The sequence below is a fragment of the Gallinula chloropus genome (assembly GCF_964237585.1).
Source record: "Gallinula chloropus genome assembly, chromosome: 5".
Taxonomy (NCBI): domain Eukaryota; kingdom Metazoa; phylum Chordata; class Aves; order Gruiformes; family Rallidae; genus Gallinula; species Gallinula chloropus.
The window spans coordinates 44561733-44581940 of NC_140090.1; positions in this window are offsets into that span (position 1 = coordinate 44561733).

Genomic DNA, 20208 nt, shown 5'->3' on the forward strand with positions numbered 1-20208 from the left:
TTAACAATTTGGATATAGGCAAATGAACTTGCTGTTTTGTGCATGTGAGTAGAATACTGCTATGAGTTGAGTGTGCCATAGCATTGGACAAAGGAGAAGTAACAGCTACCAGAGACATGGCAGTTGGATAATGGTGAGGTCACTTGGCAGCTACCAAACCTAAGTTATTAGAAAGAAGCAGCGTCCTACCTCCTAGATGAATCTGTTGACTTCCAATTAGCATGTATGGCTTGATGACAACAGTATAACATTTCTTGCCTCTCAGGCAAATTCCTGATTTGCATCTGTGTTCTGTATGCCATAAAACAATGTACAACAGCCTATTTACAGAGCTTGGATGAGGTGCCTTCCCTAGCCTCAAGGGGACAGTGTCAGATGTCTTATGGTCATTTGGACCAGGGAGCATACCTACACTGCCTAAACCTTCCCTAGCATTAAGTAAGTGTCTTTGGCTTTGTAGCACACTGCCTTGTGTTTTAGCACGTTTTGTTGCCTGCATGCTACACAGCTGCTGAGAAGTTAGCTCACTTATGAAGTGCTAACAAGCGTGGTCATCCCTGCTACCAATTTTTAGGGATGGCCAAAGGGAACTTGGTGAGTGTGTTTACTTGAACTTCTCAAGATCTGTTTGATGAGAGCTGAAATTGCCTCCTGATTTATTTGACCCGATCGACCTTAAGCAAAGACCGTTAGTCCACTGAAACAGCTCCATTTGATGTAAGTAGGCTCTAGATCAGGCTTCATATCATTAAATAGCTACGTTTTCTGGTTCTTGGAGATGAATGCACTGGATTCTCGCAATGATACTTGAATTAAGAATTATAAGCCTGATGTAGGAAATAATGGGTGATATTCTGTAATGTAAATTAGAAGGGAAATTGGAATAGAATATGAGTTCCAGAGGGCCTCAGTAGTTAGTTATTAGTCTTGTCATCCTTCTTCCCTCTGTCACCTCCTGCCATAAAAAATTGGTGGGGAGGCAGAGACCACAGTACTGGGGACAAGTATCAATAGTTTTGCAACCAGGTTGGTGAACTCCAGCCTGCTGTGGCTTTGTGGAAAGTAGCTAACTGCTCGCTGTCAGCAGCATGCAGTTAAAAGTATATATATGGGGAAAAACACCACGACTTTGAAGTCTTAAAGACCAATGTAAAAGCATTTGAAAAATGCTTAGATAAAAAAAGTCAATGTAGAATACAAAACGATTACAAGAGCTTGCTGTAGCTATACAATTATAAGAGTTTTCTCCTGAAGCTTTTGCTTTCTCATGAACTTCATAGTTCTAAATATTAAACTTGAATTTAAAAAAATAAAAAGACATTTTAGGTAATACTTGAACTGCACAGAGCTACTTGGAGAGATGCCTGGTTTTACTTCTCTCACATATTCTCAGAAAACCATCCCAGACATCTGATGGCTCTAGTGACTAAAGGCTAGAGTTGTGCTGGTGATGCTGCGCTGGGTTTTCAGTGACTGCCTTCTACCCAAGTGAAGGCTGAAGCTGCTCCAATTACTCATCAGATTTGTGTGTGACTGTTGCAGAATGGCTTGAAAAGCAAGGCCATGAGCCTATGGAGCAGTTGTCCAAGCAGTCACCTGTGTAGTTTAGTAAGACTAGGCCCCACGCTGTCTTGGTGAGAACAGAAGGGTCAACAATTGGTCAGTGTATTTTTGTGTATCATACAGCAAGGTCACAAGATGTGGGAGCAGGAGGTGTGATAAGGATTCAGTATTCCTGGGACTGAGAAAGAGACATGATTGCCAGGCTACAAGATGGGTGGAGTATTGTAAATGTAACTTTTAGTTAAGAGCCAATTAAAATACAATAAGTATAACATGTGGTAGGAATAGTATAAAAGGAAGTGTGTGCTTGCAATAAAGTTGAAGTGCTTTATCAATCACATTGATTGGCAGCATTCTTCCCTCTCGTTGCGGCATGTGACCACAACTGCAGACGTGTTCGCTATGCAATTTCTCCTTAGCATTTATAAAATGCATAGCATGTATAAAATTATGTCTCCTTGACATATTTACAGCTCCTTGGCCTTCTCAGGCACATTCCTGCTGTTGTGTGTGAGTGCTTTCCTGCAAGTGACTACCAAAGCAGTGACACTTCTGCTCTGTCACTTTGTAGGTGGCTTTCCCTGAGCAGAGCGAAGAGGGTTTTGAGGTTTTGCAGTGCTTGTGTCTTGGAGAGAGGAGGACAGACTGTAGGAGATCCGAGTAGCTGCCTTTTCCCTTCTGTGTGGTGTCTCCTTCCAGTTTTTCCTCTGCAGATTTATGCCCTGCACTCTACTCACTAGCAGAGAACTGGCAGAAACCAGAGAGGAATCCAACTGATTTGCAAAACAGGAGTGCAAGCAATACATTTTTCAGATCCAAGTTAGTTTTTATGTCCTTTGTTTTTCACCTTAAAACAAGTACATCTCAAAAAAGGTTAATCTTGTCAGTTAACTTGATGGTGCAAATTCTAATCTTGCATTCTAGGCATGAATAACAAAGGCTGTAGTACAGTGCAAATTAGAGGTGAACTCGTTTTTCTTTATGCTTGATTATAGAGTTCAGTGCTTTCGCTGCTCCCTTCGCTGAAAGAGCCCTGTAATCACCCTCTGCACTTCCTTTTTATGCTCTCCCACTACTCAATTAAGAACTCATTAAACTGCACACCTGCAGTGTCTTTACCCCGAACTGCAGGATTTAACCCCCTACTTCTACATAATTATAACAGAGCCTGTGGATTGCTTGACTTCAGATGAGTAAAAATGGCAGTAAAACCTATTTACAAAATAAAACTTCGCTATTATTTAAAGCCGGTCCATAAACAAGAAGTGAAAAGTTTTTTGGTGAGCTCTGAGGACTAGATCTTGTATTTGCCATGACTTTCTGAGTGGATAAGACAGGGCAGAGTGCTAACTGATTAATTCCTATCATATTTAGTAAATAGCTATACTGCACTGATGCTCCCGTTTGAGTGGGGATGACAGAGCAGAGGCTCAGGGACCTGCTGAAATATTTCTGTTGAATGTAACTGGTGAGATACCACTGATTTGTGACTTTTTTTTTGGTTGCCTGTTCTTAGCATATGAGCTTTGTGAAGCTTTGAAGGAAATGTTTTTATTCTGGTTTGTTTTGGAGGGTCTTTTGGCAGTAGTATGAGCAACGGTGTGTTGGCAAAGGTTCACTAAAGCTGGCCTTGCCTGTTTGCTGTTAGTGGTCAGCCATGTTCAAGGATTGGTGTAAATATATAGGATGCACTTAGCAAACATCAGTACTTCATGTCTCCCTTTCTCTTCTCCAGCCATCATTTTCCATAATTTTCTAATGATTCCTGATGATTTGCTAGTATGGCAGGAGAGGCAGCACGAATAGTGAACCTACAGATTAGAACAATAGTTGGTGAACAATTTGAACAATTGGTGCTGAGCAATGTTTGCATACGAAGTCTGGGACATGAGGTATTATTTTCTTACATACTTTCTTAAATTTATTTCCTTTGAGGTCTAGCATTTAACACAATTGTAGCAAGGTTTATAATGCTTCTTAATCTAAACTCCCTCTCATTGTAAAATCCCAATGGTGAAGGAGCTGCAAGAAATATCTGCTCTGCTTCAATAATGGCATAGCATCCTAAGTATGACTTTTACCCTGTCCATCTTTACAGCGTTTTATGCACTTTTCCTGCCTACACTGAATAAATTTTATGTGGCGCTGCCAGAATGTCATTTGAGTGCTTCCTCCTCTAAAAGTATTAAATGATAGCCAAATAAGGGACAGCAGAAGGGCAGAAAGGAAGAGGAAGTGATTGCAGGTTCTCCTTATTTAGTAAGAGATGACAGAGACATACATCTCAGAAGCAGAGAAAAGAGGAGTCCCGGGGGGGAAAGCATGGGTGCTTCAGAAACAGCAGGAAAACAAAGGAGAAAGGAAGAGATAGTAGCAGCAGCCCAGCAGAGTAAGTGGGGGGTGAGTTGGATTCTGTGGGACATGGAATATTGCTGTTTCTCTCATGGGAGGCTTAGCTACAACCATGCTGACTACCTCCTGACAGATGAGGTGTGGAAACTACTGAGGACTGTCCAATGTCCATCAAATGTCCCACTAACACCCCTTCTAATAATAATAATGTGTATGCTCAGAAAAGCACAGGGGCAACATATTTTCTGGCTGGTTCTAGTGGGGAGTGCTGCTGCATCAACAGGGCTGGCATATGGGAAAAGCCTTTGAGAAGTGTGCTGGAGCTGTGCCTCGATGGGGTTAGCTGCTGCCTCTGGAAGGGCTGCGCTGCTGGGCACGGGCAGCAGACTTGTTAGTACACATGTTCTGCCACCACTGTGACTGCTGCTAGGGAAATACTGCCTGCTGTTGAAGGGCAGTGGTGCCTGATTTTGCCTGACCCTCTGCCTTAGGTGGTTCCCCTACAGAACACATCTATACTACAGATATATGCAGTGTAGAATAATAATCAACTCTGCCCCTGTGAAACCCTCTCTGAACTCTAGAACCTTTTCTGGGTATAGCAGTTAAGACGTAGATGCTCTCTGAGCCCTGGCATTTTCACAAATGTATCCCACTTACAGGGGCACCGAAACTCGATTACTGAGTGGATTTCTTGTGTGTGTGTTTGAGTCTTAATGTGTAACTTAAAACTATAGGTAATGCGGCAAGAGGGGGAAAAAACAACCTAAGACCATCAGCCTATTGTTCCAGCTAAATGAGCTTTTATCAAGGACATGAGCAAACACATAATTGCCAGTTTGATTGCAGTTCACAGCCAGAAAAACTCGCCCGCTTGCTGGGCTCCATCAGGTATGCCTGTTAGCGGGAGGGATTCCTCTCTGACGATGCTGAAAACCTCCCAAAACGGGGATTGGTTTAGATGCCAGTAAGTGTTTCTCCGGGCTATTGCTGTAGCTTGCAAACTCCAGAGCACCAAAGAGAATCCTAACAAATTGGAGCAGAGACGCAAAGCGTAGCACTGAACGCGTGGTGCTGATCAGCCAGGGAGCACAGACAGGCAGCAGGAGGCCATCCAGCACTACACACAAGATGGGAGAAAGGTACTAAACCAAAGTGGGAATAGGACTCTCATTTTATCCATTGTATACCCTGGCTAGTAGTGTGGGGACTTGATCACAGAGTATAAAAGTGGATGTATCTGGCGTGTGTTCTCTATATTTATTGCATGTTGACACCTGTGTGTTATTATTGCACATATTACAAGGGAAGCATTACACATGGCATGATTTTGGGAAGGGTCACAGGGCACAAGGCTGTGAACGAGTTAGGCACATTTCCTTAAATTGAGGGCTGTAAACCTTGTTGAATTTTCTAGACATGTAAAATTTACCAACAGTTGGTACAACTGCTTCAGTGTGCCTTTTCTGTTGTTAACAATTCATGTAGAATTGCTCTCTCTTGTCCCTTTGGCTATTCATTCCACTGGCTCAGTCGAATATTTGTTGAAATAAAGCTCTCCTGGGATGGCACAGTTGCTTTGTAGCAAGAACAACAGGGAGCAGACTGTATGTAACTTGCACAAATAACAATTGCAAAGTACCCATTGATGTAAAAAAGATAAGTGACTTGTACACAAATTTAAAAGCCAGCTACCAGTGGTCTAAACCAGTTTTCTCTGCCTACTAAAAATGCCAAAGGTTTCAAGTATATGTTATCGTTGGACCTTTCAAGTGCTAATTATCCATTCCCTGTTTCTTTGGCTTTGCGGGGAAGCTGTTACTGTTCCCTCAAGCTCTAGGACCCAGTGTGAGAAAGGGCTGATAGCACAACAGTTTAGCAGACAGAAGTTTATGAACAGTTGCTCAGCTTCATAATGCTTTTTCTTTGCAAATATGTCACACTAAGATGTTACTTAAATGCGGGGAAGATTTTATTGAAAATGTGTCCTACTTCTTTCTTTTTTTTCTTTTTCCATCAATAGTAAAGAGACTATTTCTCTGGGAAACGTAAGAGCTATTGATTAGGTTTTTATACCGATACTAAAGATGTTTTTATTTGTAAGAACACTTGCGATATTGTAAACCTGGTTTCACTTGGGACATTCAGAGTTTCGTTGGAAGCTCTAAGACAGGTAACTAAGATGCTGGGAGGGATTTTTATTGTGCAACAAAAGTAACAATTGAAATAAATTTTTTTGATGGTGTCTGAGCTATGACTCTTCAGATCTACATCTGTAGGCGAGTGTTTTGGTTGAATTGATGAATATTTATGTCATGGTAGAACAGCTGTGTTCACTGGCATGCTATGAGTGTAGGCTTTGGTGACCATGCTGCTGCTTTGCTCAGTTTTCTTCAGAGTGGATGATGCTACTCATCCTCATACTAAGCATTCAAGTTGGCTTTGCATCACTCAGCCTGACTTTTTGGTATTTTCTCTGAAGTTGTGACTAACAATGAGCTAATTCAGGAAAAGCAAAATCCCTGGTGTTGCTTGGTAAACAGGATGTGCTTGGAAATGCAAAGCAAAGTCTGTCCGTGATTCATTTACTGTGCCCTTCTGTCTTGACAGCCTTGCGTATTATTCCTGCACAACTGCTGCCCTGTATGCTGCTCAAGCTGAGCAGCAGTTACAGTAGTTCTTTGGTATTTTTATTCTGTCAGAAAGGAGTTCTTGCCCTGTTCACAATAGACCCATGCTCAGAAATGAAATGGGTATTGTCCTCGGTAAATTATTGCTGACTTTAATTATCTGTCTGTTTGATGACAGGCAAATTCAACAGGCATAGATGTTTACACCGGTCTCAGCTGAACCTGTTCAGAATTGGTTCATAGAATCATAGAATCTTAGGGGTTGGAAGGGAGATCATCAGGGCCAACCCCTATGCCAGAGCAGGCTCCCTAGCTCATATTGCATAGATAGGCATCCAGATGGGTCTTGCATGCCTCTAGAGATGGAGACTCCACACCTCCCTGGGCAGCCTGTCTCAGGGCTCTGTCACCCTCACTGTGAAAAAGTTCTTCCGCATGTTGGTGCAGAACTTCCTATGTTTTAACTTGCAGCCACTGCCCCTTGTCCTGTCTCCACAGAACATTGAAAAGGGGCTGTCCTGCATCCCATACTTAAGGTATTTTTAAACATTAAAAAGGTACCCTTTTAGTGTTCTTTTCTCAAGGCTTAACAGTCCCAGCTCACTCAGCCTTTCCTCATAGGAGAGATGCTCCAGGCCCTTAATCATCTTTGTAGCCCTCCTCTGGACTCTCTCCAGGAGATCCCTGTCCTTTTTATACCAGGGAGCCCAGAACTGGACACAATAATCCAGGTGGGGTCTGACCAGGGCAGAGTAGAGGGGGAGGATCACCTCCTTCAACCTGCTGGCCACACTCCTACTGATGTACCCCAGGATCCCATTGGCTGTCTTTGCCACCAGGGCACACTGCTGGCTCATGGCCAAGCTGTCATTCACCAGGACCCCCAGATCCTTCTTCACAGAGCTTTTCTCCATCAGTTCATCCCCCAGCCTGTACTGATTCAAGCAGTTATTCATTCCCTCTACACTTGCTTTTGTTGAATTTCATTTAGCTTCTTCCTGACCAGCTTTCCAGCCTGTCCAGGTCTCGCTGGATGGCAGCACAGTGTCCTGTGTGTCAGCCACTCCTCCCAGCTTTGTACCATCAGCGTACTTGCTGAGGGTGGATGCTATTCCCTCATCAAGGTCGTCAATGAAGATATTAAACAGGACTGCACCCAACACTGAGCCCTGGGGAACACCGCTAGTCACAGGTATCCAGCCAGATTCTGCTCCACTGATCACCACCCTCTGAGCTCAGTCCGACAGCCAATTCTCAACCCACCTCACTGTCCACTTATCTATCCAATGCTCTCTCATCTTTGCTATCAGGATGTCATGGGAGACAGTATTGAAAGCCTTGCTGAAGTCAAGGTAGACGACATCCACTGCTCTCCCTCCATCTACCCAGCCAGTGATGAGATCATAGAAGGCTATGAGATTGGTGAAGCATGATCTCCCCTTGATCTCTAATCAAGGCAAAAAAAAAAAAAAAAATAAACTGTTTTATGAAGACTGAATGCATATTGAATTTATGCATATTATACAATTATAACATGCAGTTCTTACAACGTAGAAAAAGAAACCTCGGTGTAACAGTTCCTCATTGGAAGTGCTTTGTCCTTGAAAAGCTTGCCAAGGGCTGTCTCCCACAGGGACTGAGTAATAGCTGGCTTTAAAAAGGATTAGCGCATGAGGTGTTTCAAGGAATGGGAACTAATCCTGACTAGGACTTTTAGGTTCCAACAAAGTGCAAGTGCTAAATAAGATGGGAAGTGAATCAGCCATCTCCTGAGGTAACATCAAAACTGTTGTTGTAAAGGAGTATTTTGGAAAGACAAATAAAGCTGTCGAATACTCCAATACGCTTGTCATTGTAAGCCCACATTACTTTTTAATTGTGCTACTAAACGGTGCAGTGTAACAACTTAGTTATTGAGCTCCCAACGCAGCTGCTGTGTCTGAACAGCCAGTTTCTAACTGGTAGTTACAATATTGTTTTCAGGACTAACCTGTGGCCTTTACAACCCCAGGCAGTGTGAAACCTGCTGAGTCCTTGCCAAAGCTTCATAGACCTCCTCTTTGTTCAGTTCCCACCTGCAGTTGCCCCACAGAGATGTGAGCTTTTCAGCTTCCCTTAAGTTGGAATCCACAACCTGTGAGCTCAGCATCATCAGGTGGAGCTGGAGAAAAAATCCCACTGCAGAGCAAGTGGCCCTGAAATAGGGATGGGGACTCCAGGATTGATGTACCCATTGCAGCCATGCAGAGGCCTGAGCAGTGCTTTGCCAGTGGCTGCTGTTTCAAGGTCAGTAAGGAAGTTGGGTGTACATTCCCTGTGGTCTCTCCCTTCTGTGAATCCCTGAAGGCTGCAGAAAAGCTCTTATTGGTAGCTCGACCTCTCAGTGTCACTTTTCTGATTTGCTGTGGGCATTAATCCAGCTGTAATTACCCAGTATCATTTAAAAAGTGGTGGTTTAATGCTGCTGTCATTGTGCTGGCATGGAAGTAGTTGTTTCTATTGACCAATGCTGTCTGTAAGGCCACTAACCCAACATATGTTCACTGCTCATCACCCCACTGTGCTTTTAGGTTGTCCACGGGCAACTTGGTGGGGCAAACACCCGCCTTCTTCCATGTCTCCTGGCTTTCTGTAAATGTCCTCTGCACATGGGTACTTATGTTGAGGGGGGATCCTCTGGTGGTCATCGATGGTCTTCCTAACTGTGTCTGCAAGTGCACCCCGTTCTTGAACATGCTCATCTCTGGATGATCTTCCATAACCACCACCAGTTTCTTCTGGTACCCATTGTTTTGACTCAAGGTCCATAACCAATACCCAGTGTTTTCATACAGAGTCTACAACGATTCCCATAGTGATCAAGGCACACATGGCCCTAGTTACCTATTTCTAATAGCTTTAACATGCTTTATATTCTCAGAGCTGCTAGAACTCCTTTAAAATCAAAATAATATTCTAAACTAAAACCCAAAAAAAGCTGTTTTATTAGGGTGACTGTAACAGCCCCAGCAAATGCTGAAGCATTCGTGCTGATGTTGCATGCAACTCTGGAGGGGCTGGGACAAAGAAAAGCAACCTGATGGCTCCAACTTCTTTAGGAAAAAAAATGTCCTCTGATGAAATTCTGAAAAACAATGGATAAAACTACCCAAATTCACCACCGGAAGGTAATTCTGTGGATTTGCGCAAACAGAGCATATACTATGATGGGAAGCATGTACACTATAGAACAGGGTTTCAGGATTTATGGTTATAATTGTTTGTGCTGACACAGAAGTTACAGGGTCAGCGTGTCTTTGATCATCTAAGTCATTGATTTTGTTTCTCACTCAATTGCATTTCTGTTGAATGCTGGGAACGTCACGTGACTTCCATCATTACTTTTCTTATTTCAAAATATGGGAGAAATCACAGAATCACAGAATCGTAGGGGTTGGAAGGGACCTCAAGAGATCATCAGGTCCAACCCTCCTGCCAAATCAGGGTCCCTAGGATAAGTTGCACAGGAAAGCATCCAGAAGGGGCTGGAATATCTCCAAAGAAGGAGACTCCACACCCCCCTGGGCAGCCTGTCTCATGGCTTCCTCACCCTCACCGGGAAGAAGTTCTGCATATTGGTGTGGAACTTCCTATCTGAAAGATGAGATCAAAGGTAATATCCAACTGATTCACATCTGTGTGGTCTTCAGAAAGTCTGCATGTGTATAGTCAAGAGCCAAATCTATCTCCCTGTATTTTTACATTTTAGTCTTGTATCTATATTGAAAATATTCTTCTGTAGTGTAAGAGATTATTATTGCATTTCAGCTAAAAAAATTATCATAATACTGTCAAAATGATTGACACTTCTGAATTTCAGCTCTTGCTTATGAAAAGCTTTTGCAGCTTATTTAGGTCAAAGTTCAACTGTTATTTTGATCTGAATACCTATTTTTGGATGAGTATAAACACAAGCAAGTGGAGAGCCTTTTTCTTTAAAATGTGGGGTTTTTTTCTCATCTGAGAATATGCTTCCTTGAAGGAAGCTTTTAGAAAACTTGCATGAAAATTCTTGTTTTGATTGGAGGTAAAAACTTAATGGAAACAAATGAAGCTAAATCCAATGTGTAGGGATTTTTTTCTTACCCTCTTCTTGTGGATTTCCAAGGATTTCCCATGTGATCAGTTGCTGAATCCTTAGGAAGCTGGTTCCATGTGCTTTTACATTCCACGAGAAACTTATCTTTCTTCAAGCAAAAAGGGGACGGCTACGCAAAACTAGTTGTGCAGAGCCTGCATGCCACCCTTAAATTTGGGTCTGCCTCTGGGAGGAGAGCATGTCTCATTTCCTCTTTATCAGCATGTGTTAGCTCTAGAATTACCACAGTTACCCAAAGAGCGGGAGAGGAGCGACCAAAGGAACCATAACTGATTCTTCACAAGAACATACACAAGAATCTTCAAGATTCTTGTGTATATTCTTACTCAGTTGTTTCCCAATGCTAGCCAGCTCCCTTATTTTCTCAGTAAAGATTGCTCAGCTATTCCCCCTCACTGTGGAAAAGGTATACCAGGCTCTTTGATGGTCTGTGCTTTGCAATGACGTAATCCTCCCCTTTCTGAACAGAGATTCATGTCCTTCTACTTACCCAGAGCTACTTGGCCAAATTACAAAATTGGCATGCATCAAAGACCACCCCTAAGGAAGAGACTTGACTAGTCAGAAGGTAACTTGCCTGCAAAAGGTCTGTTATGAAGTGTCGAAGCCTTGTTTGTGATGCATACAAGTATTTGGGATGAAACTCGGAATGGTAAGCTGTGGTGTTTTCTTTGAACCAGTTAAGTGGTAAACCCTGTGAAGTCCTCAGCAGCCTAAGATGGCAATTGCAAAGTTGCCTATGATTGAAAACTCTCAGTCTCAGGGTATTAATGTAGCATATTCTCCTCTCTGCACATACTGTAACAGCTAGGCAGGATGCTAGGCAAGTGTGAGGCATTGCAGAGAAGAAAGGCAATGCTGTAGGAATGGAAGATGCTGTTCAGCTGCTCTCCAGCAGTCTCATGAATGAGGAACAGTCCAGCAGTCTGGGGCTTACTGGGGCTGTTGGTCATGGACACCCAGCCTGCTCTCATCAGCAAGCTCCAGGAAGGCATACGGATGCATCTGGCATGGTTTGTACCTGCTTAGCAAGAAATCTGTCTCTCTCCTGTGTCCTGGCGGATAAAAATCAGAGAGTTGAGGTGAGAGTGGAACAGGAGAGCTGCGTCTCTCCTGCAAGCTGGAAGCGAGCATTTCCCTTGTGCATGAGCTCATCTGCCACAGCAGAGCGTGTGGGGCTGGGCTGGCTGATTTAAAAACAAATTCAAATGTGGTGGCACAGACAAGTTTTCCCAAGTAGGTGCTTCACTGCCCGCTGAAAATTACAGGGGCAACTGTTAGGCACATTTAAAATCTCACGTGAATGCTGCTATCATCAGTATGCCTTGTGGTGTGTTTCCATATGTGTGTGCTACCTGACTGTGACCTCAACTGACTCTTCCACCTTCCACATAATTAATGAAGTTGAAATGACTGAAATACATAGTCAAGTCATATTACTGAAACAGTATGTGTTGTTGGTAACATGTTACCTCATTTGCATAATGAAATCAGATGGCTTTGGAATGTTTAAGCTTTTTTATGTTAGATGTAATTGTCATTGTGTCTTTCATTATTAACTAAAAAAAGTTACAAGAATAATGTGTATGAACTTTTGGAATGATTGATTTAAAACTAAAAGCCAGAGCAAATTAAATGCCTTGTACCGATGCGATCTGGCACCAATGAAGGACAATAATGGTTCTAAGACTCATTTATTTAGCCTTAACCTTATTTCTCGATCCGATGTTAAATTAAGACTAAAAGCTTACACTGTAAGATAGATGTGCCTTACGTAAGACTTGCAGAAGCTGCCTGCATACAGACTGTTAAGTCAGCTTGGAAACAACATAAAAAGCAGGTAACTGGTGCCTAAACTTACCTTAGCAGTGCAGTTGGGGGTAAGAGATGAACTTGCTCTGAAAATTCAGGTGTTCAAAAAAGAGACTTTTGACATTGAAGTTGATGAGCACTCAGCTGTTCATGTAGATATGGTAATTAACTAAGCAGGTACATGACAACATATAGTTCTTTCTATTCAGTCTCCAGGTGAGGTGCATGTGTATTTTTGTACATGTGACTCCTGTGCTCTGCTTTGTTGTCATGTCACCTCCTGAGTGCAATGTTTTTCAAAAATGTCTTCTAGTCCTAAATGGGCTGCAGCAGGTGTTGCAGCTGCTTGATAAGTTGCTGATAATTTAGAGGGAAAATTGCTCTCCTTTTTTCTGGAACATTTACTAAAAGGCACTGGAAGAACACAGTTAAAAATCTATTGACCCTTGGAGCTGGGGGAAAAAAAACCCTTCTTCCATCTTTCATAGGCTCACTGGCTTAAATGAACTGCAGAGGTTTTGACCGAGCTTCTTAGAGTACTGTAAAAGCTGCTCTAAGTAAACCTGGAAAAGAGATGTTTTGAAGGAAAACAGCACTGGTGCAATAGAGGAACGTCACAACAAAACCTATTCACCAATGTTCCTTGGAGAAGTCTGGTGAATGGGCTGTGGTGGTAGATTTGCAGTGTGTGTATCTTGGCTTGCTGAGGGCCTTCCATAAGGCAGCAACTCAGCACAACAGAAGTGTACAATAAAAAAGACTGTACCAAGCGTTGAGCTGAAGGATGCCTGCTGGCATGCTACAAGCTGCGTGGGGTCGAGCTGGAGTCTCAGATCCAGCCCCCTCAGGGAGATCAGCAGAGGTGAAAGCCTCTCTAATCACTCATTCTTATCTGAAGGCTGAGCAGGGCTATAATAAGTAAGCATTAATTAGCTATTTACTCTTTTCTCAGAATAAATTGACAGCTTGTAAGGAAATTATTATTGTGATACAGTTCAGCACCTGATTTGCCTTTAGCAGCCTGTGTATCTTCTTTCCTCTCCTGACAGGAGTTGCGTGTTTCCAGTTGTGGTGGTTTAGCCCCGTCTGGAGGCCAGACGCCCACCAAAGTCAGTCTATTACTCCCCTTAGTTGGACACCACTCCCTTCTTAGCAGACTTTAGTCAGGATTTTGCTCCCTTCTTCCCCCCTGTTCACAGTACAGGGGGGGCAGGGACTGGGGAAAATAGGGTTCTTGGTAGCACTTACCCCCCACCCCTCCATTCTAAGCAGACTTCACTCTAGTCATGATTTCACTCCCTTCTTCCCCCTGCTTGCAGCGCAGGTGGGCAAGGACTGGGAGATGGGGGCTTCGGTCAGTCCCTTGCAAGTTGGTTTCTTCTCGGCTGGGCCGGGGTGGGGGTTGGGGGGGCATTCCTTCCACACCCTCCCCCTGCTGCACTGTAGGGTCTCACCCACAGGAGATAGTCCTCCACAAACTTCTCCAAGATTGTATCCTTTCCCCAGGGCTTTATCTATTCACCAGCTGCCCTGGTGTGGGTCACCACTGTGTCGGGCAGTCATAAATCACAATGTCTCTCAGTCCCAGTCCTCTGTGGGGTCACCAGCCTCCCCCAGCAAACATGTTCTGGTGCAAATCTCTCTCACTCATCTCTGTTTCTCCCCATGGCTGCAAGTGCTGGCAGGGGCTTGTTCCAACGTAGGGTCACAGCATCTCCTCTGTGTCTCCACCTGCTCCATCCAGCATGGAACCCCTCCACGGGCTGCAGGTGGGGTCTCGGCCTTTTCCATGGGTTTCTCCACGGGCTGCAGGGGCATTTTTCTCTCTGGCACCTGGGCCGTCTCCTCCCCTGCCCTTCTCCAGCCTTGGTGTCTGCACAGCTCGTTACATCTTCTTGCTCCCTTCCCCAGTGGCAAAATGCAGCTGCTTCTGGGTTGTTTTCTCCTATATGTGATTCTCAGAGGTGCTTGACTATCTCTCGGTCCTCGACTTTGGCCTTGAATTGCTCGTTGTTTATAGTTTAGACTGGCAGAAAACTGTAACTGTTGCTTAAGGAAACCGTCTCAGCAGCACAGCCTCACAAAACTGCAACACCAGTTAATCCTGAAGTTTGCATATCTCTATCGTAGTCTAGGGGCTGAAGAAAGCAGCAGTCCAAATTCAGTTGAGAGAATTCTTTAAAATGATCTTATACAGGAAAAGATGTGACTAAGCAATTCAACTTAAAATATCCAAGTGTACCTTAGCTTTGATGGACAGGGCTTCAGCTTTTGTCAGAACTATTCAGAGGCTCAGATGAGGTATTGAAATTCCATTTTCAAGAGCAGATAGGTTTTTAAAGTTAAAATGAAAGGTGTTTAAACAGGTATTACTGCTATGAAGATAAAGAACCCATCTGCACTATCAGACAGAAGTAGCTTTTCTTCTTCCCATAACTTCTATAAAATTTTGAAAAGTTGTGCAAGCATTTTGACTCGTAGATCTTGGCGTAACAAAAATCCTAGCTCCACAAACTTTCCCTGCCCTTAAGATCAACCTAATTAAGAAGTAAAGAGGCTGTGGAAGAACATCACAGCTCCTTCAAAGTAGCTGGTCAGTAAGATACCGTGATCCAAAACACTGGTTGTGGAAGAGGAATACTTAAGATCGTGGACACCTCCTGAGCTCTAGGAGGTACTGAATCTAAAACAAAACTTCCTTGAGGAGCTTGGGATCCCTTCCTGGATAGCCAAGGCTGCATTTGTTCTGCTCATGAGCAGTGTAGCAAGGGATGGTCTAAACCTGCTGATGTAAAGCTGATTTGGCATACTGTAGTACTTTGATCTGTTGTGCTGTCATGCCAGTGTGTCTCTAGTAGGTGTGTAGTAGACACTGCGTAGGGTATGCTGCCAGACTTTATGTCTCTTGCTGCGCTGGTGTGGTTTGCTGCAAGCCAGAAAGCCAGAGCTGGATAAACCTCCACCTGGAAGCATGAGCCCATCCTGCAAAAAACTAAAGAGCTGTTCCAGTTAGGTCGCCCCCACACCTCCCGCAAGGTGTAGCTCTCAGTACCCTCATCTGGTCACGTAGCATGGAGTCAACCTGTGGTCTGAGTGGGGGCCACCAAATTTTTTATCTGGTTGGGACTGAAAATTTGATTTGGAGCTGAGAAATCTCTTGTCAGTGAGTTTTTTTATTACAACGGGTAACTTTCTTAAAACGTCATACCTCTGTAGAGAGGTGCTTAGGTAAATTGGTGCATTTGCAAAGAAAAGCCTTTTGAGAAAAGTTCTCATTTGGTTTTACTTCTGTTCCGTGTAGTGTGGGAGGATGGCTTTTTTAAGATAGGCATTTTTATATTCTGAGCTGGTGAAATTAATAGTCCTTTGACTGTTGTACCTTAAGGTGTGTTCTGTTTTTACAGGTAACTATTTTAAAAGCTTGAAATCCATTTAACGTGGAAGGAACAGCTGCTATAGCAAATGTACCTCTTGATGCAAGCAGCATAAAACATGAGGAGGTCTGGAAACTGGAAAGTTGCTTTACTTTGAGGTGTCGCAGACCCAGTAGGAAAACCCTGAACCAGTCCCATTAACAACCTGTTCAGAAAACCCCCAGTCCATACAGACAATCTTTTTGGAAAGGTTCAGGCATATGCTTTCTGAGGCATCAGAGACATTGAATGTTGCATCCACATTTTGGTGGGGTGGGGAGAAAGGAAAATGATTGTTAGCAAAGGTCTGGGCAGGAACTTAATGCTCTCAGATGCGTTTTCCTATTCATGTGAGTTTGGAAAGCCAGTAGTCATAGTGAGTAAAATACAGGGTCCTCTCCTCCACTCAAAATCTGTTAATGGAATTGAAGCCAAGTAAGTATAAACAATGTGCAGAAACAATTGGGGTGCAAACTGTCCATCTTTGCTATTCATTTATATGAACTGGAACGTTACTTTTAAATCTAACAGTTTTTCCAGTAAAGTCTAACATAGATTTAGTGATTTACCCGTTGGTGTCAGAAAATATTGTATGTCTGAACCTTGCTTGTGTTTTGCTTAAAGGAAAAACACAGCACCTTGCTCCTCTGCGTTAGCTTATAAATGACATTGGCTCCTAACAAGAAAACTTCTCTTTGGCTTCTGTGGCAATCTCAGGTGGGGGAAAGGTCTGTTTTCCTGTCTTCAGGAAGCAGTTGTGCTGGACCTGATACAGTTTTTCCATTCTGTTTGAAAGGAGAGATTCCATTATTTTGACGCGCTTCTGGCAGCTATACTGATGTCTAAGCATATATGCATATACGTGTAAAGCCATTATTGTGTTTTGTAAACTATGCTGGAAGCAAGAATGAAGAAGGGGAAGAAATAGATGGCAATAACAGCGTAAAGGGACCTAGCTCATAGTTTTAGTCTCTTTTTTTCCCCCTCTTTAAAATAGTATCTCCTACAATCTGGATGTATATGGGCAGTCTTTATACAGATCACCACCAAAATTTTCAACTAAGATGCCTTGGTGTCTCTCCCTGGGTGTGAACTGGGTTGTATTCATCACTGGAGTCTGATATGAGCTCTATTTAGCATTTATTACAAATTTTAAAATTGAATGGACACCTTGCTTTGATCCTGATGAGCAGTGCTCCAGTAAGTATACTTAAACAGGGTCCAGACAAAGATACCTTCCTCAGCTTGGACTACAGTAAGCATGTGGTGTGGAACCTGGCAAAGTGAGAGGCTGACAACAGTACTGCTGTTTTAAACAAAATTCTGCAGAATCATCTAAGTACTGCAAGAGTGATGGAGGTGATCATTGGCCCAGAGTCTTGTCTTGTTTTAAAAAACATATATAAAAAAAAATCTGGATTTGTTATAAAACAATACCCCCTAAAAAAAACCCAAACCCATAAGATCATTATTTCCTTATAGCATTATAAAAAAACAGGAAAAAAACTTACTTAGAACCATGGAAAGATTGCTGTGAGAACAAGAAAAGGAACAAAGAAAAACAGCTTTGAGGAGATAGATCAAGAAATCTAGATCAAAGATGAGATGTACTTAATTCTAATGGAAGAAATCTTAGGGGAGGATTTTTGTCTTCAAATTCTGTGGAGAAGTTCAGGAACAAACGAAGTATCCGCTGTATTAAATGCATACACTTTAAATCTGCAGACGAGCTTATGTCAAGGAGGCAAAACTGATCAACAGAATAATTCTGTCATTGGGAAAAGATAGGGAGATGAAGTTATGTTTTTGAGGATGTGCTGGGTGGAAGAAAACAGTCTGTTTCCTTACTGCTTCCAGCACGTGCTCTGTAAAGATCTATTGATTTGCGTGGTCAAGCATGCCAATGGAAAGTGTGAGGATACCTCGTGAAGAAACGCTTTCGGTGCTGGTAAATCTGCTCTCCGCAGTTTGTTGGGTGGCGATGTCTAGTAGCAGAAAATGGCATTGTGGCTCCCAAAGTTGAGAGGTTGTATAGCAAAGTTACTTGATAGCAAAGCTGAAATATCCCTATCAGGATTTTCATCAGGGTATATAATGTGATCATTTTTTTTATACCCTGGCTGATGTGCCATAACAAGAACAGCAATGAGAATGGTAGGAGGAAAAAGCCAGGTTACTCATAATGCCGCTGCTCAAGCAGTGCCATCTGAGAGCTGCAAGCAGCAGTGCAGTATTTATGAGCTCTTACGCACTCTGTTATTATTTTGTGCTTTTTTTCCTGGAGCACAGTGGCCATAAATTGGCTCAAAGCATCCAGAGCTCATTGCTGAATCTGCTGTCATTTTAATTCTGGATCTTGGTCATGTTGTATTTTCCAGCATTTTGAAAGGCTTCTTGGAGGAGTTATGGTGTAAAAAAAACATCCTGTAGGAAGACCAGTCCCAGAAAAGGCCAGCGTGGCAGTATAAATGAAGGAGATCTCTTTTTTTTTTTTTAACCCACTGACCGTTTGCCCATGGTAGGGGGTTTGGAACTTGATGACCTTTAAGTGACCCAAAGCATTCTGTGATTGTTGCATTGTTGAATTGCATTGCTAGTGTGTCTTTGGACAGAGAAGCTTGCCATGCAATTAACGTGTTTCTAGGTCCCCTGGGTTGCAAAAAAGAAAAAAGAAAAGGTGGCAAAGTCAATCTGGTTCTTTAAAGGAACGATGCTTTTGTTACTGTTCCCAAGGACATGTTCCCAAAAACTAGAGAATAAATGAGGATTCCAGGCAGTCAGGTAGCATTCCTCAAATCCAGTGGGCAAAATTCAAGCGAAACCGTAAAGAATTTCACTTTGTCTCACAAGATTTTACTGCCTATCTCATGATTTTAAGAATTATGTTTAGAAAGAAGAGTTAAAAGGCATTCAGAGTTTGGAGGTGGACTTTTTCTGGGCAGTTGTTAAATGTCTGTGCACAGAATCTTCTACCAGCAGTCATTTGTGCAAGGCTCTGTTGCAGCACAGACGTCATTTTGGTAATGAGATGAGACTTATTGCGAGACTGAAATTAATTTCTCTGTTAAATTTATCTGTGTAGAGCAGTTATAAAATTGCTTACAGCAATCAAGATCCTGGTAGCTTGCCAGCTTTTTAACAGATAAGCAGTTTTGAAATAATTATTTTCCAATAGTGTCATTGAAGTTGAGAACATTTTTGTTCCTCCTACTCTTTCAGCTTTCTTTTTAATTAAGCAGGGAGGGGGGCAGAGGGTACAGGTTTCTAGAAATGTGTAATGTACGGGCTGTGAATACCAAGTGTGAATATTGTGCTCCGTTCTCCTTTCCAGGGTTCCCATGAGACCCTGCAACACTGCAGTGCAGCTTCCATGCTGTTCTGTTCTTGTTTTAGGGGTATTGAAGGGAGGTTGTGACCCATATCTATAGTGCTATTGAGTCAGTTGGTGAGGATGTTACATGAAGATACTTAACATGCGTGCTTGTTAGCTGGGAAAAAAAAGCCTGTGCTCTAAAGTTATGTAAAAACTAAAATCATGGCAAACTAGTTAACGGGCACGTGGAAATGCATTTCCTGCCCAAATGCAAGTTTACTGTGGAAAGAAAAGGGAACACGGGGAACAGATTTACCTCTCCTTGGGGTTGTCCTGTGTTTTTTCAAACCAACATCCAATGCCAGTTGCTGCGTGGGGCACGCGAGCACTTTGAGACACTGAAAGGGCGTCTGGCCTGCCTCTGCTAGAGACTGGCTGCAGGTGCCAAGGGGGAGATGGGGACTTGATTTCCAACTGGCAGGCTTTGTAATGTCCAAAAAGTGTCCTACATGGTCTCCCTGAAGGCAAGGTAATGATGCGGCCGGAGGAGAGGAGGAGAGAAGAGCTGCTTTCAAAGGCAGAGGCTCCCAAGTTTCTCTGGTGGAGAAAGCTGTTCCCCAAACTTGGGCAAAGCATGGCAGGGAGGAGGCAGAGCTCGCTGCTGCAGGCTGGGCAGAGAGCACTCGTTGCTCTGTGGGGGAAGAAGGGGTAAAAATAAATAAATAAATAAGACTAATTAGGGCACTTAAGGCATTGTATCCAAAATATCTGTGGTACGTGTGGTCCTGGCCAGTGGGAGGTAAGATTAGCCTGCAGATGACTTGTTTGGACTGATGAGAGTGTAGTCATTGAAAATTAAAATGTTGCTCAGATCTGCAGGTTATTATTTATCGAATTTGGTAATGCATCCACTGTGGTTTTTTACTTCTTTTTCTCCTCGGTGTGAACAAAAGAGAGTTATTGATAAGTTAGAAAAATTACATGGGC